The 27,318-nt window shown below is 40.1% G+C and overlaps 1 pseudogene across 1 annotated transcript in view; it reads left to right on the top strand.

The window, feature by feature from the left end:
* LOC117702186 (mitochondrial Rho GTPase 1-like) overlaps positions 1 to 27,318 on the top strand; it is a 47,220-nt pseudogene that overhangs the window by 7,528 nt on the left and 12,374 nt on the right. The window contains exons 2-9 of the transcript XR_013108329.1: positions 7,155 to 7,213; positions 10,980 to 11,061; positions 12,270 to 12,300; positions 12,635 to 12,680; positions 13,105 to 13,158; positions 14,044 to 14,096; positions 20,427 to 20,535; positions 21,001 to 21,102. The product of XR_013108329.1 is annotated as a mitochondrial Rho GTPase 1-like (transcript). The remainder of the gene's footprint in view (positions 1 to 7,154; positions 7,214 to 10,979; positions 11,062 to 12,269; positions 12,301 to 12,634; positions 12,681 to 13,104; positions 13,159 to 14,043; positions 14,097 to 20,426; positions 20,536 to 21,000; positions 21,103 to 27,318) is intronic.

The following is a 27,318-nucleotide window of genomic DNA, read 5'->3' as shown; positions in this document are numbered from 1 at the left end:
GGTAATTGATAGTAACTTCTGTTGATGGCTCACCTTTTACCTATTCTTGAGAGCACAGTAATTTTACTTTTGGGTTGTTTTGTTATTTTTCTTTCCTGTTGCAGGATTGAGTGAGTGTGTGTGTGGGGGAATACATCCCCCTCCCCCCCCCCCCCAAAAAAAGTAGACCTTGGTGAACACTGTAAGACAAACATGTTTGGGTCTGAAATGGGGGTAGGAGGCAACCTTGCTTCCAGATCAGGCTCTCAATGAGCTCAAACAAGACACGGCAGCTTACCAGTACAGTTTACCTTACAGGATGTTTGCACAAAGTATTCTATATGAAGTATTCAGGAGACATTTTTTCTATGTCACAAGCACCTATGAATCAAAATCTACCCTTAAAGACTTAGGAGATGACTCAGTTGATAAAGTGTCTGCCACTAAAGCATGAGGACCTGAGCTTGAATCCCTAGCACCTACTTAAGAAAGCTAGGCATGGGCTGGAGAGGTGACTTGGTGGGTAAGAGCACTGGCTGCTCTCCCAGAGGACCTGTGTTTAGGTCCCAGCATCTGTAAGGAGGCTCAAACCATCTGTAACTCCAGTTCTAGGGGATCTGATGCTCTCCTCTGGCCTCTGCTGGCACTGTACACATGTGGTGCACACAGGTGAAACACTTATAAATAAGTTAAACAGACAGCTGAGCTGCCTGTGCTGCACACCTTTAATCACAGCACTTGGGTGGCAGAGGCAAGTGACTGTGAGTTTGAGGCTGACCTAGTCTACACAGCGAGTTCCAGGACAGCCAGGGATATAGAGAGAGCTCCTGTCTGGGAAAGGGGCCAGGGATGAGGCTGGGTGTGATCAAATGCTTCTGTAACCCCCAAATAGTAGGAGTGGGGATGGTCAGATAACCCCACAGGTCAGTAGCTAGTTAGCCTAGTGGACCATTGACTGCCATGTTCTGTGAGAAACACAATTTCAAAAGATAAGGTATAGAGTAATTGAGGAAGACACCTAATGTCAACTCTGGCCTCTACATGAATGTGCTTGTCAATTCAGCTACAGAGCATTTGATGCCATGGTCTGGCCTCCTTGTCATCTTTACTACTGTCAATGTCCCTTTTGCAATAGGCCTCACCTGTTGCAAATGTCTGGCACAGAAATGTAGTTTGATAGGAGTCTGCTACTCTTCAGGCAGCTAGAACTGCCCTTTGGACTAATGAGTTGAACAGTGAAGAAATCTGAGTTTCTTCATTCATTCTGTCTCTGTCTCTGTCTCTCTCTCTCTTTCTCTCTCTCTTTCTCTTTCACACTCTTATATATAAAAACAAATGTAGCAGGGCCTGGTGGCTAACACATGTAGTCCTAGAATATTTGGGAGGCTAAGACAAGATGATCACTGTGGCCCAGGCTACATAGTGAGTTCCAGGTCAGTCTGGGCCTCAGTGAGACCAAACAAAACAAAACCCAAGAGAGGATGGTTGTATATATGGAACAAAGAACATGAAAAAATCCAGCATAGTTTTCTTAAAAACCTCAGGCCAGCTGAATCATGGGGTAAAGGTGCTTGCTACCAACTCTCATCTGAGTTCAGTCCCTGGACCCACCGGATGGAAGGAGAGAACTAACTCCTGAAGGCTGTCTTCCGACCTTACACATGCACTGTGATAAATAAGTGCACACTTGGGAACACACCCACACCCACACCCCTCTGCTCTTTAATGTCTTGTTTGTTTGTCACTGTGCTGATCAGACTTGGAGAGAGGTAGATCATAGGTATTGACAACATTTGTCCTGCAGGCTATCACTTATCAGTGAACTCACTAAGTAAACTGAAATCCACCGCCTCTGCCTCCCAGGTGCTGGGATTAAAAGTCTGTGCCTTCACACTTGGCTAAACCACCATACTTTTAATTGTTCCTTGGTAACAACAAAGTTGTCCCCTCCCTCTCTTCTTCCCTTTCTCCTTCTGACGGAAGGTGTCACTTGTAGTCCAGGCTTGCTTGGAACTCATATTTGCTGGCCTCAAACCCATAGCAGTCCTTCCGCTTTAGCCTACCATTATAGGGAAGATCCTTGCTAGGATTATTTTTCCAAATGGTAAACGTTAATTAAAAATATAACTGCATAGTCATCCCTCTCACTTTATTATAATCACAGTTGCTTTGGAAGAACCAAGCCTGTTTTTTTGTTTTGTTTTGTTTTTTCGAGACAGGGTTTCTCTGTATAGCCTTAGTTGTCCTGGAACTCACTCTGTAGACCAGGCTGGCCTCGAACTCAGAAATCAGCCTGCCTCTGCCTCCCAAGTGCTGGGATTAAAGGCATGCGCCTCCACTGCCCAGCCCTGTTTTTGTTTTGTTCTGTTTTTTTGAGACAGAGTTTCTCTGTGTGTCTCTGACTGTCCTGGAACTCATTCTGTAGAGCAGGCTGGCCTTGAGACCTGCCTGTCTCTGCCTCCTGAGTGTTGGGGTTAAAAGTGTGTGCCAACATGGCTGGCTCTAGATGGAATTGCTTCAGCTTGTTTTCTAGATGAGGTAGCATATGAGCAAATAAATAAAATCATACTCTGGGAAGTGGTAACTGATGCAAATGACTTCAGCCAAGTTAGCTACACTCACCCTTGGGGCCACTGTCTTGTGTGTCCATGTCTTCAAGCATCAGTAAGACTGTTCAGTTGCCATCTTTACTCCTGCCAGTGTCTCCTTTGTAGTAGGCCTGCCCTGTTAGTCAAACACTGAAGAGAGGCTTCTCACCAACCCCCTCAAATTTGCTTGTTCACTAGAAAACATTACACTTACGATCCTGCAAATGGGGAGAGGCAGGAGGAAGGGTTGGAAAGGACCTGGAGCTTAGAGTGGGGTGTACCACCTTTCTGGTGTATTCACTAACCTGGAAGGTCTCCTGAGATGTGAAGCCTAGAGGTCTTATTTGGGGTCTCTTTGTCATGTGGTTAGACTTAAACTCCAGTCCCCCCTTTTCAGTCTCTTTCTAGGTTTTAGGATGACTCTGAAGGTTCCAACCTTCTACTTCTGAGGTTGGATTTTTCTGGTGACAAACCCTCATTCTGAAGCTGTCTTGTCTGCATCTCCTAAATGAGCTCTGGCTATAGGATGAGCTTGTATAGTTATTTATAAGAAAAGACCTAGCTGTTACTAGGGAATTGCAAGGGATTTTGAAACCACTTGTCATAGTTTCACACTCTATTTTGTAATGTGGAATTCCAACCTTAACGTTTTTTCTAAGAACAGATTGGATACAGTGATTTTTACAGTTCATCTTTGTTTTTCAAGACAGGGTTTCTCTGTGTGGCCCTGGCTGTACTGGAACTCGCTCTGTAGACCAGGCTGGCCTTGAACTCACTGAGATCGGCTTGCCTCTATCTCCTAAGTGCTGAGATTAAAAGTGTGTGCCACCACACCTGCCTAGAGTTTATTTTAATTGTTGTTTTATTATGTATGTATGTGTGTATGAATATGTGGAAGTCAGAGGACAACCTGTAGAAGTCATTTCTCTTGTGTTAGTCCTGGGAGTTGAATTCAGCTTGTGAGTCCTGGCAGTAGGTACCAGACCCCACTGAGTTATCTTGATGGCTGTATTTTATTTTTATATTGCTTCAGCAGTTGCCTGCTATTCAGTTTGCAGAATACCTCTTCTAGGGCAGTACTGGGCCTTAAATCCAGAAACTCACTCTTAAAAGTTGTGGGCCTGGAGAGATGGTTGAGTGGTTAAGAGCACTGGCTGCTCTTTTAAAGAGAGGACTTGGGTTCAATTTCCAGCACCCACATGGCAACTGACAACCACCTGTAACTTCAGTTCCAGGAGATCCAACACACTCCTCTGGCCTTCATGTGCAATGCATACTCACGGTGTACATACATGTGCATTCAGATGAAATACCCACACACATAAAAATAAATACGTTTTAAGAAAAGAAACATTGGATAAGTGTTGGGAGATGGAAATGGTTTCCCTGGCAGTGCTGCTATCCCTGGGCAGAGACATCCAGTCAGGGAGTGCTAGAGGTCCTCCATTCATACAAAATTAGAAGGTTTGCTTTATTGGCCACTTGTTTACAAATATCTGGTTATTGTGTCCATATAGACTCATACATGGTAAGTATGTATGTTACATTCATAGTAGCTTAATACAGGTTATGGCATAGAAGTTGTTAGTGGAGGCTGTGGTACCTCTGGGGGTCTTTAGGTTGTGCTAGGATTGAAGGGCCCTAAAGAGATAAGATGTAAAAGTACAGAGGAGACATATGGCTTTTAGATGAGGAAAGCTATATGAGGAGGGGGACAGGACTCACTGTGGCTTGTTAGTGCTTGTACCTGTGTGAAGCATGGAATGGCCTTGTTTATGCAAATTGCCTGAGTGGGCAGCAGTGAACATGGGATGAGGCAGGTGAGCTGCGGTTGGGCGGGGGCCCTCCTTTCGACTAGTTTGATTCACGGGAGCTACGAGGAAGGTGAGAGTCTAGAAGGCTGAGTAGAAGATGATGGGGGTGGGAGAAAGTAGAGTGGGCATTTATATTGTTGGTAGATTGATGAGGGTAGAAAGTTGGGAATCGGGAAATGTTTTAATGAAATACCAGAATTAGGCAAAAGGGCAAGCAGAGACATATGTAAAACCACAGGCTAGGTTTTTAGTCTGGCAGGCGCCAGTGGTTCTAACACTCAGAGAGGGCGGGCTGCTTGGAGGACTGCCTAGGAGTTCCAAACTAACTTGGGCAGTGTAGTCTCCTCTAGTAGTAACAAGAGAAATTTAACAGAATTTTAATGCAAAGTAAGAAACCTGAACCAGGGATGGCAGTTTATCCTGCTTTGTAGAAAAACTGTTGGCTTTATTGGTGATAACTCTGAAGCCTGTAATTTTTGTAAAAGGAAGACACAACTGCCTTGTGCAGAAGTGTTGTGAACATCTAAGACACATAGAAGTGCTCCAAAATTTTTTGTTGGGGCTAGGATAGTACATTTGCCTAGCCTGTGAGAGGTCCGGTGTTTGATTTTAGCACACACAGTCTCTGTACACATAGAAAGATATATTTGGCTGGGCAGTGGTGGCGCACGCCTTTAATCCCAGCACTTGGGAGGCAGAGGCAGGCGGATTTCTGAGTTCGAGGCCAGCCTGGTCTACAGAGTGAGTTCCAGGACAGCTAAGGCTGCACAGAGAAACCCTATCTTGAAAAACAAACAAACAAAACAACAACAACAAAAGATATATTTGTTTAGATATAAAAGAATATATTTATCTCATTTGTCAATATTTAGATTAATTTTACTTGATATATGTAAATCTAGTAGTTGCCATTTTTTTTTTTTACTACCAAAATAATTTAAAATAGTACTTATTGGCAGTTTTTAGTAGCAAAAAATAAAAATATATGGAAGGCCAGGTGTGGTGGTAACATACCTTTAATCCCAAAGGGATTTCTGAGTTCAAGGCCAACCTGATTTACATCGTGAGTTCTAGGGCAGCCAGAGCTATATAGTGAGACCCTGTTTAAAGGGTCTGGGGATCGGGGACAGAGGGAGGGAGAAGGAGAGGAAAGAAAGGACCGTGAAGGTTATTTTCAGCTGTATACACATTTTGAGTTCAAGGTCAGCCTAGACTACATGAAACTCTGATGTAGATAATGCTCCTAGTTCAAAAGGGACTATAAGAGATGTGACAGGCATTTTTATTTTCATTTTCTGTAAAGTATAGTAGCGAATAAAGTCAATAGATTGGATAATAGTACTGTATTTCTGTGTGGTTTTTTTTTTTTTTAACCTAGGACAATCAAAAAGTCTGTAGTGAGAGATGCCTCAGGAGTTAGGAGTACCTGTTGTTCTTACGGAGGACCCAGAGTTGTGTCCTAGCATCCACATGGACAGCTCATAACCACCCGTAACTCCAGCTCCAGGGGATCCTGTACTGTCTTCTGGACTCTCTGGGTACACATGTCTACATATGCCCACACACAGACACACATGTACACATAAAATAATATAAATGAAAGTATTTTTAAATAGTCCATAGAAATAGAGCTAGAAGCTGCCTGTTAAACCGTATAATTTGTCTCTATTTCACACTGTGCTGTTGTGACCAGTGTAGTTTCTTGTGTGTTCTAGCCATTCATCATTTTCCAGTCCTTTAGGAAAGGGCTGTGACTGTTCTTAACTCTCTCTCTCTCTCTCTCTCTCTCTTTTTTTTTTTTTGGTTTTTTTTGGTTTTTTTTTCGTGACAGGGTTTCTCTGTATAGTCCTGGCTGTCCTGGAACTCACTCTGTAGACCAAGCTGGCCTCGAACTCAGAAATCCGCCTGCCTCTGCCTTCCAAGTGCTGGGATTAAAGGCGTGCACCACCACCGCCTGGCTGTTCTTAACTCTTAAAAATTGCCATCTTTCATATTTGGACCTGTATTTAGAATTTATACTTTGCCACTATGGCAGGGATTAACTGTCAGTAGTCTGTTTTCCTCTAGGAGCTCAGACAGACTTGGTTGGTAAGCATTTATGTTTGACAGTAGTAACCACATGATCAGAAACGTAGAATAAAGATTGAGATTTTAATTGTCCTTTATTAAAAAGATCACTGGGACAGAAAAGTTTTGTTTTTGTTTTTTTACCTTGCTACCAACCCTTTAAATACATAACAAAAAGGAAGGAGTGTGCCCTATAGGCATACAGGCACTCTGAGGTCCTTCTGTTGCTGAGGATGTAAGCTGATGTGTTCTCTGTGAACATAATTAATAATGTCATTAAAACAGAACAACCCATGTGCTAACTTGAATTTCACGTCAAGGAATTTGTGTGGTAGAATATGAGTTACAGCATTATTCATAAAGGTGAAGATTTAGAAATGATCTTTAGAAATTTAATTTAGAAAATTAAGCATTTATATTATGGGATAGATTCTTAAACAACTCTGAATAGGTAATGCAGGAAGGTTTTTGTTACTGTATTCTGTTCTTTCCTCAAACCTGACATCCTATTCCCTCAGTCTCCCCAGGTAGCTGGAATTACAGGCAAGCATTGGTAGGTGCTGGTACACCTGAACTGCAGGAGGCTTTCGGAAAAGGCCTTATACTTGTCTTTCCCCTTACAACTAATAACTCCCTATGTGGTTACTGGATTTGAGTTTCTGTAGAACCAAAATGTTTTATTAAGTAATGATTTTTCTTTTAACAGCTAGAGTTGGGAAGACATCACTGATTATGTCTCTGGTCAGTGAAGAATTTCCGGAAGAGGTAAACATTTAATTTCTTTGTTGTAGTTTTTTTGTTTTGTTTTTAAATAAAAAATAAGTTAAAATGATATCAGTGGCACCTTCATGTGTTTCTTCAACAGTTAGGACTTTAAAAAAGCTTACAGAGGATATCACCTTATGAAAGAGCCTAAGTTCTTCTCATTTTGTGCCTTTGACTTTACCGTTAAGTTTTGTTTTACATTAGATGAGTATGTTTGCACACACACACACATGCCATAGCACAGTGTGGCGATCATAGGACAGCTTGTGTGAGTCACAATTTTCTCCACCTTCCACACGAGGCCTGAGGATCCACCTCAGATTGTCAGTTGGCTTGGCAAGTCACTGAGTGGTCTCACTAGCCAATGACCTTGCCATTTGTCATTTCTGGGTCTTAGTCTCATTTTTAAAGTGGTGGGAAAAAGGATCTGGAGATCATATCATTTGTGTAGTTTGTTTTTAGAGGTAAAATGTTTTCCAGACGTGAAAGATGCAGAGTGTTGTGTGAATTGAAATCAGATTACAGTCTGGGTACTGCTTACCTTCTGCCTGATGCTGTCCAGTCCCTGAGTTTTTGTCAGACTAGAATTCTGTTGCAACTAATATTACCTACAGACTTCATTTTACAAATTAGAAATGAATTCATTCTATCTACAGATTCAAAGAATTGTTGTATATGACAATAATAATGAAATGCAGAAACCAGTGGTTTTAGTTTTGCTATTATTACTACTATTATTGCTGTTTTTAGACAGAGTCTCATGTACCCCAGGATAGCCTCAAGCTTATTATGTAGCTCAGGATGACTTTAAACTCCTGATCCTCCTGCCTCCACTTCCTTGGTGTTGGGATTACATGTATGCACCATCATACTGGGCTATACTTACTTTCCCTTGGGAAATCCCAGTGTGAGGGATCCTGTCTAAGCCTCCTGTAGCGTTAGGGTGTTAGGGTCATCAGTGCGCAGCATAACAACATTCGGATTTTGTTGTTGTTTGTTCTGTTTATTTCTGGGAGCGCAGTCTGTATAGTATAGGTTGGCCTCAAACTTTTTATGTAGCCAGGCTAGTCTTGAACTTCTTTCTGATTCTTCTACCTGTGCCTCCCAAATACTGAGATTACAGGTCTGGCTTGTTTTGTTTGTTTTTGTTTTTTTTCCAAAGTATTATTAATGTCAGAGTTTGAGGCTAAAGAGATAACTCAGTACTTAAAAGAACTTGCTTTACTTTCAGGGAATCCATGTGCAATTCCCAGTATCAGTGGATTCGTAGCTGTCTGTAACTTTAGCTCCTGGGTATCCACACTCTTTGCCATGTGTGGGTATCTGTTTCCCAACATACACACACACATGGCATTCAAGTACACATGCCTGCACACACAAGTAAAAATAAAATTAATGTCAGGGTTTGCATTAATCCTTTCTTTACTCTTGTTTAGAACGAAATAATCTTATAGTTTTATTGCTGAGCTAGGAATTTGATGTGTCACATGGCAGTGTCTTTGTTGTTCTGGATTTCTGTGGTAGCTGGGATTGAACCCAGGGTCTTGGGCACACCAAGCAGGAGCTTCTGTTCACTGCTGAGCATATCTCCCCTTGGTAGTGGTTTCAGCATTCACAGTTCCATGGCTGCTGCTTTGTTCCCCTTTGCATTAAAGAAGAATCAAATAGGAATTCCTTAATTTAAAAAGTGGAGGGATGGAGAGATGGCTCAGTGGTTAAGAGCACCATTTGTTCTTCCAGAGGTCCTGAGTTTAATTCCCAGCAACCACATGGTGGCTCACAACCATCTGTAACGGGATCTGATGCCCTCTTCTGTTGTGTCTGAAGACAGCTACAGTGTACTCACATACATAAAATAAATAAATCTTTAAAAAAAAGAGAGAGAGAGAAGAAAAGTGGACTATGGAATTATTAACATTATTTGAGAGTTAGGATATAATACTTAAAGTTCTCTGCAGAAGTTTGTCTGAAGAGCTAACAAGATGAGAAAAGTGAGAAAAGATACCTGCTGCCAAGACTACAACCTGATTTTAATTCCCAGGACCCACTTGGTGGAAGTACAAAACTGACTCCACACTGAACTCCACATGTGTGCTATGATGCCCATGCACATAAATAAATAAACAAATTTAAAGAATCATAGTTCCAATCCAGCTAGAACTGCATAGTGAAACCCCCTCAGAAGGAATAAGTAAATTTTAAATGTATAACTGAAGTTAGAGTTGTTTTAGTGTATTCCTCTTGAGTGTGGATATGTTTCTTTGTTTTCTTCCATAATTAAAAGTCATACAGTTGGGGTTGGAGAGAAGGCTCAGCAGTTAAGAGCACTGGCTGCACTGGGCAGTGGTGGCACACGCCTTTAATCCCAGCACTTGGGAGGCAGAAGCAGGCAGATTTCTGAGTTCGAGGCCAACCTGGTCTACAGAGTGAGTTCCAGGACAGCCAGGGCTACACAGAGAAACCCTGTCTGGGGAAAAAAAAAAAAAAAAAAGCACTGGCTGCTCTTCCACAGGACCCGGGTCCTGGGTTTGATTCCCAGCACTCAGATGGTACCTCACAGCTGTCTGTTACTCCAGTTCTAGGGGATCCAGTACCCTTTTCTGGCCTCTTGTGGTACCAGATATACATATGGTTCACAGATATGCACGCAAGCAAAACCCATACACATAAAAATTAATTAATTAATTAGTTAATTAATTAGAAAGAAATGAGCCTCCACTCTTGACAGTTTTGTTAAAAATATGCAGTCTTTCTGAAACATGGAATTATTAAATGTGGCTATGGAGCCAGACAGTTTTCATCTAGCCTAGACAAAATTAGTGTCTATTGGTTACCTTGAAGGTTGTCATTTTGTTTTGTGTATTTTGTGGGTTTTGCAAGGCTGAAGATTAAGCCAGGGTCTGCACATGCTAGTCCTCCATAATTGAGTTACTAAATTCTTTTTCTTTTTTTTTTTTTTTTTTTTTTTTTTTTTTGGTTTTTTGAGACAGGGTTTCTCTGTGTAGCCCTGGCTGTCCTGGAACTCACTCTGTAGACCAGACTGGCCTTGAACTCAGAAATCCGCCTGCCTCTGCCTCCCAAGTTGCTGGGATTAAAGGCGTGCGCCGCCACCGCCCGGCGCATCCTAAATTCTTAACAAAGTAGAATGAGAACCATATATTTAAGAAATCTAATATTTCAATATCAAATTGAATCATTTTAAGTTTGTGAAAAACTTGAGATATCCTCAGTGTGGGCCTCTAACTACAGAGGTAGAGTTTTTCCCTTGTTATATAGGGCCAGACATTTACTCTGCTGTGTGGGTTATACCCCAGCTGGAAACTTATTTTTCCCTTTGATTTTTATTTTATTGTTAAATATTTTATTGCATTTTTTGTTTTGTCCTTTATATTATTATATTTTGTTGGCATGTTTATTTGTTATATTTCTTTATGTGCATACATGCCACAGTACACATTTGGAGGCAAGAGGACAACTTGCCGGAAGTAGGTTATCTCCTTCTACCATGAGGGTTGGGGGTCACACTCAAGTGGTCAGACTTAGCAAGCATCCATACCTACTGATCCATCTTGCTGGACCTTAAAAAATGTTTTTATTGTAGTTTTGCTTATATGATAAAGCAAAAGTATTTAAAATGCAGTGAATACCTACAAAGATAGCTCTAAACAGAAGGGCCCTGCTATAGATAAATCTGAATGGTCTATTAGTAAGTATGATGGATAATTTCACCACATTTATTCTTTTTTATATTTGTTGTCAAATAAAGGTTCCTCCCCGAGCAGAGGAAATCACCATTCCAGCTGATGTCACCCCTGAAAGAGTTCCAACACACATTGTCGATTATTCAGGTAAAGGGTGGCCTCTGGTGGGTGAAGGAGGCTCTGAAGTTAATGTAATACCCCTGAAATAAACCTCATCTTGCTTTTAAAAATATTTAAGATCATGTACTACTCTTGCAGAGGATCTGAGTCCAATCCCCAGCACCCACGTCAGGGTCACAACCTCCTATAACTCCAGCCTCAGAGTTAATCCAGTGCCTTTGGCCACCACAGACACATTGTACATGCATGTACCATACACACATACATATTCAAAAAAGAGTGAGAAAGTTCTAATTTTAGAATTTGTTGAAGGACTGGGGATGTAGGTCATTTTAACCAGTGTTTGCCTAGCCTGATATTCATCTCTAAGATCACACACAAATATGGGTGTATATATTATTATTTGTTGAACTCTATATGTGTTCTTTAATTTCTCAGCCTTTATTACAAGAATTAAAATGAATTAAAAATGGTCAGTTTGAGAGCTGAGGAGATTGCTTAGTAGTTAAAGCACTTGCTGAACCTGCAGGCGAGATTCTTGATACCAAAGTAGAGTCTGGGCACTGTGGCTGTAACAGCAGCACTAGGCCAAGACAGCCAGGCATACCCCAGAGCTCACTGGCCAGCTAGTCAGCCCAGTTTGTGAGCTGCAGGAAGATCCCTGACATCATCATCACATCTGTGGACACACAGGTGAACACACAGATATGTACACACGTATACACCACATAAACACAGAGGTCAACTTACTATTTCTGATTGTAAGACTATACATGTTACTGATTTTTTTATTTAGTATGTGTGTGGACATGAGTATGCTATGGTATGTGTGAGGGTCAGAGGATAACTTGCTGGTATTTCAGTCTCTCTTTCCACTGTGTGGGTTCTGGAATCGTACTCAGGCGTGGCAGCAAGAACCCTTATCAACTGAGCCATCTTAGCAGCCCAGAAAGGGAATTTTTGCTTTCTTTATTGTCAAGCTACAGCTTTGCCTCAGGGCCTTTTTGTTATTACTTTTTGTTATTACCTACTGTGTTGATAGTGTCCAGATCCTGTAGTCTTGGGCTCTGTGTCGCAGTTCTTGTCTAGGATTCTGGCTCTGAAGTGCTCAGTCTCCTTTCTTGAGTTGTTGATCTCTTTTGCCTGAACCCTTTTTCAACTCTGGATCAGATACTGGCCTAGATCTTTGACAAGAGCCTCTGCACTTCTGTGCTGGAATTGTCCTCTTGAATTAGCTTCCCTGCTAACTGGCCTTCCTTATCGTAGGTCAGCCTTTTCTTTACTGGATTAGCCTCAATTTGGTTTCTTCTGGTACACTATGTCATTTTGAAGATTTACTGATTTTTATGAGTATGTATGTATGCCTGTAGGTATGTAAATATATTATTTTCATGCCTGATGCCCATGGAGGCCAGAAAAGGAATATAGGATCCCCTGACAACTGGAGTTATAGGTAGTTATGTGCTGCTGTGTAGTTGCTGGAAACCATCTATGTCAATTTGTTAGGTGGATATTACATAGAAATTTTTTGTTGATTTTAGCTTGATGATTAGTTCTGAAAGATTTTAAAATACAAAACATTGGCTTTTGTCATTTGTAGAAGCGAGAAACAGAGTGATGAACAACTTCATCAAGAAATATCACAGGTATGCGTAATGTGTGTGTGTGTGTATTCCCACTCGTGTGAACAGTAATAATCCTATGAGTTACTTTTAGTTCTTTTACCAAGAATATGCTTTTTCTGAGGGACAGTTGGATATTGACAGTTTCTTGTAGCTCAGACTGGCCTTGAATTCCTTGTGTGGTTGAGGCGTGTCTTGGCCCCTCCCTCCACTTGTTGAGTGCTCTATAGTGTGTGCCACCATTCCCAGCTTAGCAGGAATTTCTCAGTTGGTATTTGAATGTGTATTGTTGGCTCTACTTCTTTAGGGATACTTTCTTCTTCTAGGTAGGTTTTTCTTTTTCAAAAAATTTCCCCCTTTGGCTCTAAAATCTTAGGTATTTAGTAATTAAATGCTGTTGTGTATATTTTATTTTAAAGTGCCACTAATTTATTACTTTATCTTCTAGGCTAATGTCATCTGCATAGTTTATGCTGTTAACAACAAACATTCTATTGATAAGGTATGTTTACATTTTCACTCTATTTAAACTCAACACTTACTTATTTTGAGCAATGTTTTTATTATATAGCTTAGCCTGGTCTGGAATCTTCATATAGCCCAGGCTGTAATCCTCTTGCCTCAAGTTTTTGTGTTTTTTTCTTTTTGTGGGAGTTTGTTTGTTTGTTTGTTTGTTTGTTTTAGAGAGGGCCTCACAGTGTAATCCTGGCTGTCCTGGAACTTGCTCAGTAGACCAGGCTAGCCTTGAACTCACAGAGATCCATTTGCCTCTGCCTCCCAAGTGCTGGTACTAAAGGTGTGAGCCACCACTGCCAGCTTTATTTTTGTTTTTAAGGTAGTTTCTTGCTCTGTATCCTAGCCTGGATGGAACTCCTGATCTTCCTACCGCAGCCTGGGATTCCAAACATGCCACCACCCTGTGTAGCTTTGATGGGGCGAATCTGATGAAAGCTGATCCTCCAGTGAGAATTTTAAGGTCTCTGAACAGAATATAGAGGAGAGATGGCTCAGAGGCTGCTCTCATCTGTGACTCCATTTCAATTCTAGAGGATCTGAAACCCCCTTTTAGCCTTGGCACTAGGCATGCTCATGGTGTCCAGACATATATTCTTTTAAAATCATAAATTTTAAAAGAACAGTGTGCTTTTTCTTTTTGGTCCCTCCTCCCCCTTTTTTCTTTTTCTCTTTCTTTTTTCTTTTCTTTTCAAAGAAAGAATCTCATAATGTAACCCTGGCTGGTATGGAACTCAATATGTAGACCAGATGGGTCTTGAACTCAGAAATCCCCCTGCCTCTGTCTCTGCCTCCTGAGTGCTGGAATTAAAAATGTGCAGCTTTTCAAAGAAGTCCTGCATCGTGTCTTCATTCCTACTTAATTTTATTTTAGGTAACAAGCCGATGGATTCCTCTCATAAATGAAAGAACAGACAAAGACAGCAGGTATTTTTTCTTTCTTTCACATGTAAAGAGCTAAGAAACAGTAACAAATATAGCTGTGAAGTCTTCACTTAGCTCTACCAGTTATTAACATGCCCCACATTTAGATTTTCTTTCAAATATTTATTTATTTGTGTGTGAGTGTGTGTGTGTGTCAGAGAGAGAGAGAGAGAGTGTGTGTGTGTGTGTGTGTGTGTGTGTGAGAGAGAGAGAGAGTGTGTGTGTGTGTGTGTGTGAGAGAGAGAGAGAGAGTGTGTGTGTGTGTGTGTGCGTGCATGTGTTAGAGGGTAGCTTGCAGGATTTAGGGCTGGAGCGTTTGGAGTGGTTAAGAGCACTTGTTGTTTCAGAGGACCCAGGTTGTGTTCCCATCACTCACATGGTGCTCACTGTCTCCTCAGGTACCAGGTGTGAGTGTGGCACATTCATACAGGCAAGACACTCATACACGTGAAATAATAAAGTAAATCTATTCAGGAGGCAGTGGCACATGCCTTTAATTCTGGTGCTCAGGAGGCAGAGGAAGGTGGAGCTGTATGAGTTTAAGGTTAACCTGGTCTACAAAGTGAGTTTCAGGACAGCCAGGGCTACACAGACAAACTTTGTCTTGAAAAACCACAACCAACCAACCAAAAAAAGATAGGGTTTAGTTCTCTTCTCTTATTGTGTTGGTTCCAGGATGGAACTGAGGCTTGCTGGTAAATGTGCTTTTCCCTGCCGAGCCACGTTTACATTGGTTCCATCACGTTTCTGCCTACCTCCATATGCCACCACATACCTTTTTGAGGGCAGGAGTGATTAGAAAGAGCAAATAGATTTGAGAGCAAAGCAGAAAACAGTTCTGACACTGTAATGGTTACTGACAGATAAAGTATTTTAATAATTCTACATTTTGTTCAAAACCTGCTGCTTGAGTCTATCTGGAGTCTGTCTTTGTATTGTGTGCCCTTTCTTGAGTTGCTTTTAAAATGAGGTGTGGGATTGTTGATTGCTCACAGTGTGCACTAGGCAGAACATAGGACTGAGCAACCTTTCAGATCTGCTTTGCCCACTTCGGGCTTAACTTAAGGCTCTGACTTCATTTGACTGCCTAGTTTCCTCAGCTGTAATAGGGATAAAGGTAATATCTATCTTGGATGCATATGGGTGTAGTGAGAATTGAATTATTTAGCTTGTATATAACTTCTCTAAAATGCCGTGTAAATCTCCATTTAGAAGTTCATGCAAAGATTAGAATCACCACAGCCCTTCTATACTTGGAGAAGGGAGGAGATGTCAGGGGCAGCCCTGCGTATACACTGAAGGCCTAAAATCAGCCATAAGCCTAAAATCAGCAATAGGCCTGACATACATGCCGGTTAACACAAAGTCTTGGGTCTTTATGGAAAAACACTGAAACAGATATCTATAAACTATTGTAAACAGGCAGCTTTTATGGAAATCTACCAGCCTGAGTAGTCATAGACCTTGTAAATAGGCCTTGGCAGATAGTACCAACTTAGATAAGGACAAGTAAAGCATAGGGAGAGTCATAGTGACCTGACCCCTGAACCTTCATCCAGTTGGTATCTGTTCTGAAAGGTATCTGTACTCCCCCTGAACATCTATGCTCCTGTGTTATCTCCTTCCCCACATCCTGCATTTTCGTGTTTGTAACCCCTGTGTTAAAAAGTAAAAATTATGATTTGATAATAAAAAAAAAAAAAGAAAGAACACATAGTGTCCCCCTGGCTCTGCTGACTTAGCTTCTGACAATTCATTTTCTTGTTCTCAGAAATACTTTGAATTATAAAACGTTGTTGTGGTTTTTGTTAGTATGCTAGGTAAAATAATTTTTATTGATTTCATTTTAAACTTCAAAGTTTGTAGTGAGTTAAAATGTCCTTCAACATAATTATAGGTCATATTTATTTTCATATTGTAAAATGCTAGTTAATCTGTTGAACATTTTAAAAAACTGGATTCCTTTTTGAGAATTTCATTTATGAGCACTGTATTTACATAATTTTTCCCTTTCTCTCCTTCCTCCCACTCTTCCCAACCCCCCATACTTTTCAAATACATCTTATTATTTAATTATTGTTAATATATGTATGTATATATGTATACATGTATAAGTATATATGTATATACAAATACTGATAAATAAAGTGTTTTGAGTTTAAAAAAAAAAAAAAAAAAAAAAAAAGAAGCAAAGAAAAGAAGTTCATGCAAAGAGGCTCTCTGTAGTTTTTGGAAGATACAGTGTGAAGGGGAAATGCAAGACAACACACTCAGTAATTTCCCAAGTAGAGTGATAGTTCTCTGCATAAATGCTTTCAGTTTAAAGTCAGATGAAAGTATTTCCTTCCAATATTTAATTGGACAAAATTGTTTTTATTATTTCTTTCTTTGGGAGGGGGGGCGGCGAGCGACAGGATCTTGGCTGGCTTGGAATTCACTCCACCTGCCTCTAAAAACCAACTGCTGGGATTAAAACCACTACTTTTCCCTTTTTCCTCAATCTTCAATCTGTTTTTTTTTTTGTTTTTGTTTTTGTTTTTTGGGTTTTTTTTTTTTCTTTTTCTTTCCTTTTCTCTGAGACAGGTTCTTTGAGACTAGGCTGACTCAGACTCATAAAGATCTGTCTGCCTCCCAAGTGCTGGGGTTAAAGGTTTGTGCCACCACTCCTAGTCCAACACTCTAATCTTTTTTAACACTGGTTTATTACTGTTCTTATTTATTTGTGTGTATGTGAGAAGTTTGGTGTACAGTGTGCATGCTGTCAGAGGTTCGAGGAGGGCATCAGATCCTCTGTAATTGGAGTTATAATTGTTGGGGAGCTACCATGTGAGTTCTGGGAACCGAAGGCAGTTCCTCTGGAAGAGCAGCAGGTACTCTTAACCACTGAGCCATCTATCCAGCCCCCATTTAAATCTTTTTAAATGTTAGGAAAATCATGTTTTATGTATTAATTATAAACATCTGGCCCTTTGCTCAAGTTTTCAGGCTTTTTTTTTTTTTCAGCATTTTTGTTCTTTATTCTCTGGAAATCTGATGCCCTGTCTAACTTATTTGTGGAAGGGAAACTAACTTACATGGCCTGGAAGCTCTGTGATGACTCTTCATTGTTCCTTAAACTTTGTGGTGACAAAGTGGAAAGAAGAGAATGACTCAGCTCGTCAGTGCTATAGCCTCTTGTCATTTGTGGCAGTTTAAATTAATTAAAATGAAATAACAAGTCTATGTTCCTCTGATCTACTTACCCACATTTCAGAAGCTCAGTAGCTACATCATCATCATTTCAGGGCATATTGGCACATGCTCTGAATCCCAGCCTGGCGTAGGGAGTTCTAGGATAGCTAGGATTATTTAGAAAGACCCTGTCTCAAAAAACAAACAAGGCCATCACCATAGAATGTTGTATTGGACAGTGGAGCCTTAAAGGCTGTAGTGTCCACATGCTCTTGGTGCTTTCTCCTGGGGCTATTTCTAGGAGGGCCACTCTGGAGAAGAGAGCATACTTTGGCCAGTATCTATGAAGAACCCATTTATGCCACTGGTTTTAGAACTTTGGCTTTGCAGTCACTAAAATATTATGACTATTTTGTGGACCTTGTTTTTATTTTATTTATTTATTTAAATTTAATTTAATTTTTCTTAGAGATACAAAAAATCTCACTATATTTCCCAGGCTGTTCTCAGACTTGTTATCTTCCTGTTCCCACCTCCTCCTCCTGCCTCAGCCTCCCAATTGCCCCATTGTATGTGTGCACTGCCAAGCCAGTATCAACCTTACATTTTCCAGTAACTTCTTTCCTGAGCCTCACCTGTAGATTATTTTTGGTACATACCTATTCTTTCTTAGGACTCTTTTTTATCAGTGTCACACAGCCAGAAAGTTTCAGAAACAATAGATGCCTCCATTTTAGCCTGGACTTTAGAATTGATAAACTTGGACTTGAGCTTAGACTTTTTTAAACAATAAACTATCATGTTTCCTAATTCTTCCTAATCTTGTTAGGAGCCTGTTCTTGGGCAATATAAGCAATAAAAATCACACTGAGGGTAAGGATGCTAAAGTAAATGCTGCAGGAGTTAGTGTTGAGAGCCTGGAGTCTAGTAAAATGATTTGTTTTGTTCCAAGCTGTCCTTTAGGACTTACATGTAACAGTCTCCACTAATCAGTTATCTTTGATAACCCATTTAGATTTCCTATAGACCTCTCAGATTTCACTTAAATAAAACAAGATCTTTAAATTTTCAGTCTGCTCTCTGTCAGAGAATGTGTTTTGCTCACTTGTCTGCTCTTTCCAGCTCTCAGGATACAGAGGCAGGCAGAGCTCTGAGTTCCAGGCCAGCCTGATCTACAGAGGGAATCCCAGGAAATTCAGGGATATTCAGAAAAGTCCTTCCTGGAAAAACACACACACACACACACACACACACACACACACACACACACACACACGCTCCCTAAAATCATTATAGAACTGAATCGCTTGGCTCTTTCTCTTCTTATTGCCTTCCACATCCTCTTAAATCTGCAGTCAGGCTCAAGCCTCAGCATAATAATGTCTGTGTGGAAAATAAGCTTAGTCTGCCCACCATAGCCAATCCATTTCCTGTCATAATGCCCCTTTCCCTGGGCATGCAAAGATTCTTTCACCTTCTTGAACTGTGTCATTTTATGAGGCTAGTGTTTACATTTCTTGCAGAGTCTGATAGTCTTGGGAACATTCACCATATTTGTGAGAGTTATTGGCCAAGGCCTTTCTATTTTGGGGGGGCTGGGGGGTTTGAGACAGGGTTTCTCTGTTTAGCCCTGGCTGTCCTGGTCACTCTGCAGACCAGGCTGGCCTTGAACTCAGAAATCCTCCTGCCTCTGCCTCCTGAGTACTAGGATTAAAGGTGTACGCCACCACAGCCCGGAGCTAAGGCTTTTTCTTAATGACAAAATTCACACATAAAACAAATAGAGAATAGTGTAATGAATCTGTTACCCAGATTCAACAGTTAATTCAGGACCAATCTTGTTTATTTTTACCATCGGGACCATTTTGAAGCAAATAGACATCACACCAAGTTGTAAATACTTCACTATATATCTCTGAAATATAGCAGATCACATTTTAATGTATTAATTAGTGCTAGGATGCTAGCTAAGCAGTTAAGAGTAATGGCTGCTCTTCCAGAAGATCCAGATTTGATTTTGAGCACCCACATGGTGGCTAACAACTCTCTGTAATTCTAGTTCTTGGGATTCAATACCTCCTTCTGACTTCTTTGGGTGCCAGGCATGTACATGGTACACATACATATGTGCAGAAACTAAAACAAAACAAAAACTTAAATCCTGAGTTCAGTGGTATCAGATACATTAAAAATAGCAATAATAAAAAATAAAAGCATTGACTAGATCAGGCTTCACCCCTACTTACCTTTTCACTAGCTTCTTATTTATACTAATGATAAAACCTGTATTTCTTACCACAGCTTAGAAATCCTGGTATGTCTGGCCTTTCATCCTCAATCTAACCCACCCGACCTTCTCCTTGTCCATCCATTCTGGCATACCTCTCCTGTTCTCGACCCCACCAGGATGGTCATGCGCTCTCTTCCCAGCTAGTTCTCTCTGCTCTCCATATGGCAGATTCCATATAATCCCTCAATACTTGGCTCAGATGCTACCTAGTAAAGAGAAGTTTTATGATCATATCCCTCCCTTTAATTTTGTTTGGACCTCCCTGTTCAGTTCAGTTTTCACTCTTAGAATGAGAGGGATATTTTTTGTTTAGTTGTTTTTTTTTGAGACAGGGCTTCTCTGTATAGCACTGGCTGTCCTAAAACCTACTCTGTAGACCAGAGAGACTTAGAGATCTGCCTGCCTCTGCCTTCCAATATTGGGATTAAAGGCATATGCCACCACCACCTGGCTTTAATTTTTTTTTTTTTATTTATCATAAGTGTCCATTGGTATTTTATCTGCATGTATGTCTATGTGAGAATGTCAGATTCCCCTAGAACTGGAGTTACAGACAGTTTGAACTACCATGTGGGCTCTGGGAGTTGAACTCTGGAAGAGCAGCTAGTGCTCTTAGCAAATAAGCTACCTCTCCAACCCCTGAGGAACCTTTTTCTTAAGGTCTTTAGTACTTAGAAGAGTGTGTGACTTAAAACAGATATTCTTTAAATCCGAGATGACTGACTGAATGAACCTACTATCTGGGGGCCTTGGTTTGACCTTATTAGAAAACTTACGATGGGAATTTAACTAGAATGGGTAATGACATGAGTTAAAATACAAATCTCACATCTTATGTTTTCTTTATTGCATTAATGTCATATTCATTTTAGGCTGCCTTTGATATTGGTTGGGAACAAATCTGATCTGGTGGAATATAGTAGTATGGAGACCATCCTTCCGATTATGAACCAATATACAGAAATAGAAACCTGTGTGGAGGTATGTCTCATGCTTTAGTTTGGAAATGTGCTGGTGAATGCTCTATAATTGGAGACTTTGAATGGGAGCGAAGATTATGGGGGATGGGGTAAATTTTCTGTTCATTGTGAAGTCATATAAACCAAATAAAGCAGAGAAATTGACAGTTTTCCTCTTGAGCTCTATGGAGATCTTGGTACTGTCTACAGAGGAAAATGTGTTTTCGGTTTCTTCAAGGAAGGTACTCTTACCTTATATTGGTTTTCTTCCTCCCCACCCCCACCCCACTAAAGCTGAGTGTAGCCAAAACAAAACAAAAAACAAAACTGGAACAAACAAAAAATAATAAGGAAATAATAAGGAAATTTAATAAGAGTGGGAAAAGTTCTATAAGAGGAATATTGTATGCTAACATTTTAAAAATTGTTTTTGGCTATCATAGTTGATTTCAGAACATAAAAACTAATTTTTTTTTTTTTTTTTTAGTGTTCAGCAAAAAACCTAAAGAATATCTCAGAGCTGTTTTATTATGCACAGAAAGCTGTTCTTCATCCTACAGGGCCTCTGTACTGCCCAGAGGAGAAAGAGGTAACCCAGGCTGTGTTCTGTGGGCCTGAATGATACAGGAATTCCAGTATGGTAGTGGTTTTCGTAATGTTTAGCATTTTATTAAGATGAAGTTATTGAAATTTGGTTGTGTTGTTTATTAAGTTGCTAAATTGTTTGTTCCAGCTCAGTATGACACTGACATTGTGTCTTCATAAGCTTCCTGTTTAAGTATTGGTTCCTGTGGTACCATTAATATACAGACCCTGCAGCACTAAGAAAACAGCTTAAACTTTGTTAATGGTTTACTTACTGTCTTAGTTAGGGTTTTACTGCTGTGAACAGATGCTATGACCAAGGCAAGTCTTATAAAGGACACCATTTAATTGGATTGGCTTACAGGTTCAGAGGTTCAGTCCATTATCATCAAGGCAAAAGCATGGCAGCATCCAGGCAGGCATGGTGCAGGAGGAACTGAGAGTTCTACATCTTCATCTGAAGGCTGCTAGTGGAAGACTGGCTTCTAGGCAGCTAGGATGAAGGTCTTATAGCCCATGCCCACAGTGACACACCTACTTCAACAAGACCACACCTCCTAATAGTGCCACTCCCTGGACCAAGCATATTCAAACCATGACACTTACTTTACATCTATAAAACTTATGAACTTTTTTGATGGTCCATTTATTCATCTCATGAGGTGGGTGTGTACCATGCCATGCCTGTAGGGGTCACAGGACGGCTTCTGAGTTCAGTTCTCTCTTTCCACTATTTGGGTCCCATACTCGCTGGCAGGCTTGATATCAAGTTTCTTGACTCATGAATCCATCTCACCAGCCTGAAAATCTATGAATCTAAACAAAAGCTTGGTAACGTTTTTGTTTTTGTGTTGTTGTTGTTTTGTATTCTGTCAGTAGTTGATCTCAGAGTGAGTAAGTGAGTAAGCCAGTGTGCTATATCTTGGGCCTCTTGTAGTTTTTGTTATGGGTACATGTGGCAAGTTGAATATACTCTTTCATAGCTAAGAAGTATAATAATTCTATTGAGAAATATCCAGAATTTAATAAAATGTTACAATAAACTTAAAACTGACTTTTTTAGATATGTAACACAAAGTTTACCTCTTTCAGACATACATTTAAGTGATTATATACATAAAATTACACACACACATGTATGTGTGTATGTATGTATGTATAAAATCTATGGAGATCTTATTTCCACAGATGTGTACTGTCTACAAAGGAAAATGTGTTTTTCAGTTTCTTCAAGTAATCTTACTCTTACCTTATGGCTTTCTTCCTCCCCACCCCCACCCCATGCACATATATGTATGTGTATGTATATTCAGAAGATTATGCACCTCTTAACTCCAGTGCCTTTCATCCCCAGAGAAACCTTGTAACCATTAGCAAACACCCCCCCACTCTCTTTGCACTGGCAGCTACTGGTATATTTTGTCCTGGACATTTCCTGTCAGTGGAATCATCAATGAATAGCTTTTATTTTTTTTCTCTCACCAGCTCCATGTATTCAAAGCTTACTCATGCTGTAGTGTACATTTAATTTCTTCTAGTTAAATAAAATTTCATCATATGAAAGTAACCACTCTTATTATTTATTTTTTTTATCTTCTCATGTCTGCTGAGGTCAGTTATCCTTTTGACTATTATGAATGGGCTCCTGCCTGTAATATTAGATTGTTCACATACAAGTGTTTTTCTTTTTGGATTGAGACAGAGTTTCTGTCTCTAGATATCCTTGGTTGTCTTAGAACTCTCAGTAGACCAGGCTGGCCTCAAACTCACAATTTGCCTGCCTCTGTCTTCAAAGTGCTGGGATTAAAGGCTTATGCCACCACCACCCAGCCCGAGTCATTTGCTTTGTTTGGTTTGTTTTTAATTTTTAGATTTACTTAGGGTTTCAACAAACCCTAACTTAATTGGCAGCAACAAAACATCATAACAAAAAAGTGAGTTGGGGAGGAAAGGGTTTATTCATTCAGCTGACACTTTCACGTTGCTATTCATCACCAAGGAAGTCAGGATTGGAATTTACACAGGCCAGGAACCTGGAGGCAGGAGCTGATGCAGAGGCCATGGTAGGGTGCTACTTGCTGGCTTGCTTTACATGACTTGTTTAGCCTGCTTTCTTATAGAGCCTAGGATTACAGCCAGGAGATGGTACTACCACAGTGGCTGGGCCCTTCCTCACTGATAAGTAACTAAGAAAATCCCTTGTACCTGGATCTTATGGAGACCTTCTCAGTTGAGACTCCTTCCTTTCTGATGACTCTAGCCTTATTATTTATATGTATGAGTAATTTGTGTATGCCTGGACCTTGAGAAGGTAAGGAGAGAATGTCAGATCCTTTGCAATTAGTGTGACAGATGATTGCGAGCCACCATGTGGGTGCTGGGAACTAAACCTGGGTCCTCTGCAAAAACAACACGCACTCTTAACTGCTGAGCTAACTCTCCAACCCTGAGTGTTTGTTTGGTTTTGTTGCTTTTTGAGACATGTAGCTTGGCTGTCCTAGAACTCAAATTTGTAGTCCAGACTGGCCTCAAGTCACAAGGCTGGGATTAAAGATGTGCACCAAATACCCAGCCTGAGAGGTGTTATTTTTAAGAAATAAAATTTTTGGGCTTACTTCCTTACCTTCCAGAAGGAAGTATTTCTTGCCTTCTGAGTTCAGATCCTAATTCCACATCATTTGTCCTTTTTCAGTACCCACATGTACATGGCCTGTAGACAGACACATGCACATACACACATATAAATTAATAAAATCTTACAGTTTATAATATTATGAGTAGTTAGCAAATTGAGACCCATTAGCAAAACTTGGCCTATTATTAATTTTGTACAACCTTTGGAGGTATAAGTACATTTACTGTGTTTTTTAAGTTTTGAAAAAAATCAAAGGAATTATATTTTGTGGTATATAAAAATGATATTATATTTAGATTACATATCAGCCATCCTTGTTTATTTATGTCTGTGTCAGCTATGGGGCAGTTTGAGCAGTGCTGTTAGTTCTGTCCAGCCTGGCTGCTGCCTAGTGCACCACTTAACTACACAGACATATGCTGTGAGGGTTCCCAAATGCCACACCCCATTCCAACACAAGGCAAGCAGCAAGGAGATTTCAGTAGCAAAGCTATAGTTTGCAACATTGTTTTTCAAGCTTTGATGTAATTCCAAGGAAATTTCCAAATTTTACAGTCCATCTGACACCATAGTTAATTTTCCTCCTAGACCTCTAACTAGAACTGATGAATCTGCAGTTTAGTCACATCCTAAAAAGGTAGATGCCAAAGAGTCTAATACATCTCTATAGATGCCTTCCAAAGGATGGATTTTCCTAATTAAAATCATGTTTGTGGGGCTGGTGAGCTATCTCATTGTGTAAGGACCCTTGCCACTAAGCCTCCCAGCCTGAGTTCAAGCCCTCTCTAGGACCTGCATGGTGGAAGGAGAGAACCGACTTGAAGGTTTGTCCTCTGATCTCCAAGCATGTGCACAGTCATGCTCCCCCACCACCAGTAAAGAATAAAGACAATAGTAATAAAAACCACAACATATTATGCAGCCAGCCATGAATGGAGGTGCATACTTTAAATCCCATGACTAAAGAGACAGAGACACAAGGATCTGACTTTGAGGCCAGCCTGGTCTACAGAGTGAGTTCTAGGACAGGACTACATAGATAGGCCATGTTTGTTTGTCTTTGTTTGTTTTTTTCTTTTTTTTTTTTTTTTTTTTTTTTGGTTTTTTTTTTTTTTTTTTTGGTTTTTCAAGACAGGGTTTCTCTGTGTAGTCCTGGCTGTCCTGGAACTCACTCTGTAGACCAGGCTGGCCTTGAACTCAGAAATCCGCCTGCCTCTGCCTCCCAAGTGCTGGATTAAAGGCGTTTGCCACCTTCCCGGGAGATAGGCCATGTTTCAAAATGAGAGAGAGAGAGAGAGAGAGAGAGAGAGAGAGAGAGAGAGAGAGAGAGAGAGAGAGAAGAGAGAGAGAGAGAAAGAAAGAAAGAAAGAGAAGAAGAGAAATAGAGAAAGAGAAAGAAAGAGAAATAGAGAAAGAGAAAGAAAGAAGCAAACCAAAAACATACTGTGTATCAGTATTTGGCAGTATAGATAGGCTAAAAAATAAAACAAAACTCTTTTAAGAGGGAACATTATTCCTAGTTTATAATTCCTTTAGTTTTTCAAACTTATCCTGAAAGAAAGAGAAAGAAAGAGAAATAGAGAAAGAGAAAGAAAGAAGCAAACCAAAAACATACTTGTATCAGTATTTGGCAGTATAGATAGGCTAAAAAATAAAACAAAACTCTTTTAAGAGGGAACATTATTCCTAGTTTATAATTCCTTTAGTTTTTCAAACTTATCCTTAACCTAGTGTTTCCTAGACTTATCTCACCAAGGTTAGCTGGTTAAAATACATTTTTTTTCCAGTCCAGCTAGGTGCATATATTTTATAGTCAGGGAAATTTAGAAAATGTTTTCAATTATGGGGATTTGCCTGAGGTCTTTACCCCAGTGATACATTGTATTCCGTCTTAGTGTCTTCTGAACTCTTTCACCTTTGCTCTGCTTTTAGGCCTATTATTAGTTCTGCTAATCTGCTGATCCCCGCCTGTCCCCCAGTCCCTCAGTAAAGCTGGCATGACACCATCTGCTCCTCAGTTCTCAGGTGTATCTAAGTAATTAATAAAATAAACATACAAAAATCTCAAATTTTTGACTATATATTGTTTTATATGTGTACAAGCTTTAAGTTAAGCTTACACTAGAGTTTTAAAAAAAGATATATGAAGGATTTTTATGACCTTGAGTGTCTATGTTTTGAGAGCTAGCCTTAAAAAATGTAATAATAGTACCATGCCCATGACTTTAATCCCAGTACTCTGGAGACAGGCAGGTAGATCTCTGTGAGGTGGTCTACAGAGGATGTTCTAGGCCAGCCAGGATATGCAGAGAACCCTGTCTTGAAAACACACAAAAAAACAAACAAAACAAAAACAAAACTAATATTAGTAATCAGATGAAATATAAGTAACAATGTGTTTTTCTATCAAAGTCTGAAATGGTTTAGAAACTAAAGTGCTCTAAGGTGTTGTCTTAATAGGGATTTTTTTCCTTGTGGGTAAGGCAAGGTCTTAGTAGCCATGGCTGGAAATTCTGTTTTGTATATCATTCTAGCTACTGCTATATTTGGAAATATTTAGATTATTAAAAGACTCTGTGTGTGTGTGTCCCCGTCTGTCTGTCTGGTATAGTGTTAGTGTGTGTATATGTGTATGCATATATATCTGGAGACTGGGGTGGACATTGTTTCTCAGTTGTGCTCCATCTTAGTTTTGAAACAGAGTCTCACTAAATCTGAAGCCCGGCGGTTACAGCGACTGGCGCGATGCAAGAAAGAGTCCTGTCCCTCCTGGAATACAGTCTCCAGACCACGGGCAGTCCAGTCCCAGTCTTACACAGGTGCTGGGGATTGAACTCAGGACTTCATAGCTTTCCCAGAAGGACAACAAAATATAACAATGTAATCTTTATAGTCCATTTGATAGCCTCACAAAAGAAGTTTTAGCCCAATATGCTCTTCTAATTGACTTATTTTTCATTTCTTTCTATCTTGTTAAAACTGTCTCAATATATCAAGTAGCTCTCTCTGAGAGACCATTTAAAAACAAAAGTTCAGGTTATTGTAAGAAAAGTATTTCCTTTTTGGAAATTTTTGTTTGTTTGTTTGTTTGTTTTTCAAGACAGGGTTTCTCTGTGTAGCTTTGGCTGTCCTGGAACTCACTCTGTGTTCGAGACCAGGCTGGTCTCGAACTCAGAAATCCACCTGTCTCTGCCTCCCAAGCGCTGGGATTAAAGGCGTGTGCCACCACTGCCCAGCCTTAGAAAAATTTTAATCTATTTTTTGTTAAAAATTTTGGGGGGGTGGTGGCTGGAGAGATAAGCTGAGAGGTTAAGAGCATGTATTATCTTTCTGTATAGGACCAGAGTTCAGTTCCCCAGTACCCACTTGTAGTGTCTCACAGCTACCTATAACTGTGGCTCCAGGGGGATCCAGCACCCGTACTCATGTGCATATACTACACACAGACAAACATACAATTAAAAATAATAAAAAACCATTCTTCTAAAAATAATTTCCTCCCCCCATTTATTTTGTATGTATGCACACGAGTGTGTTGTGTGTGTGTGTGTGTGTGTGTGTGTGTTTGTATTTGTATGTGTGTCT

This window comes from Arvicanthis niloticus, unplaced genomic scaffold (genome assembly GCF_011762505.2).
Source record: "Arvicanthis niloticus isolate mArvNil1 unplaced genomic scaffold, mArvNil1.pat.X pat_scaffold_550_arrow_ctg1, whole genome shotgun sequence".
Taxonomy (NCBI): domain Eukaryota; kingdom Metazoa; phylum Chordata; class Mammalia; order Rodentia; family Muridae; genus Arvicanthis; species Arvicanthis niloticus.
Note: the sequence above shows the minus strand (reverse complement) of the source record. Positions and strands in the feature narration are given on the sequence as shown.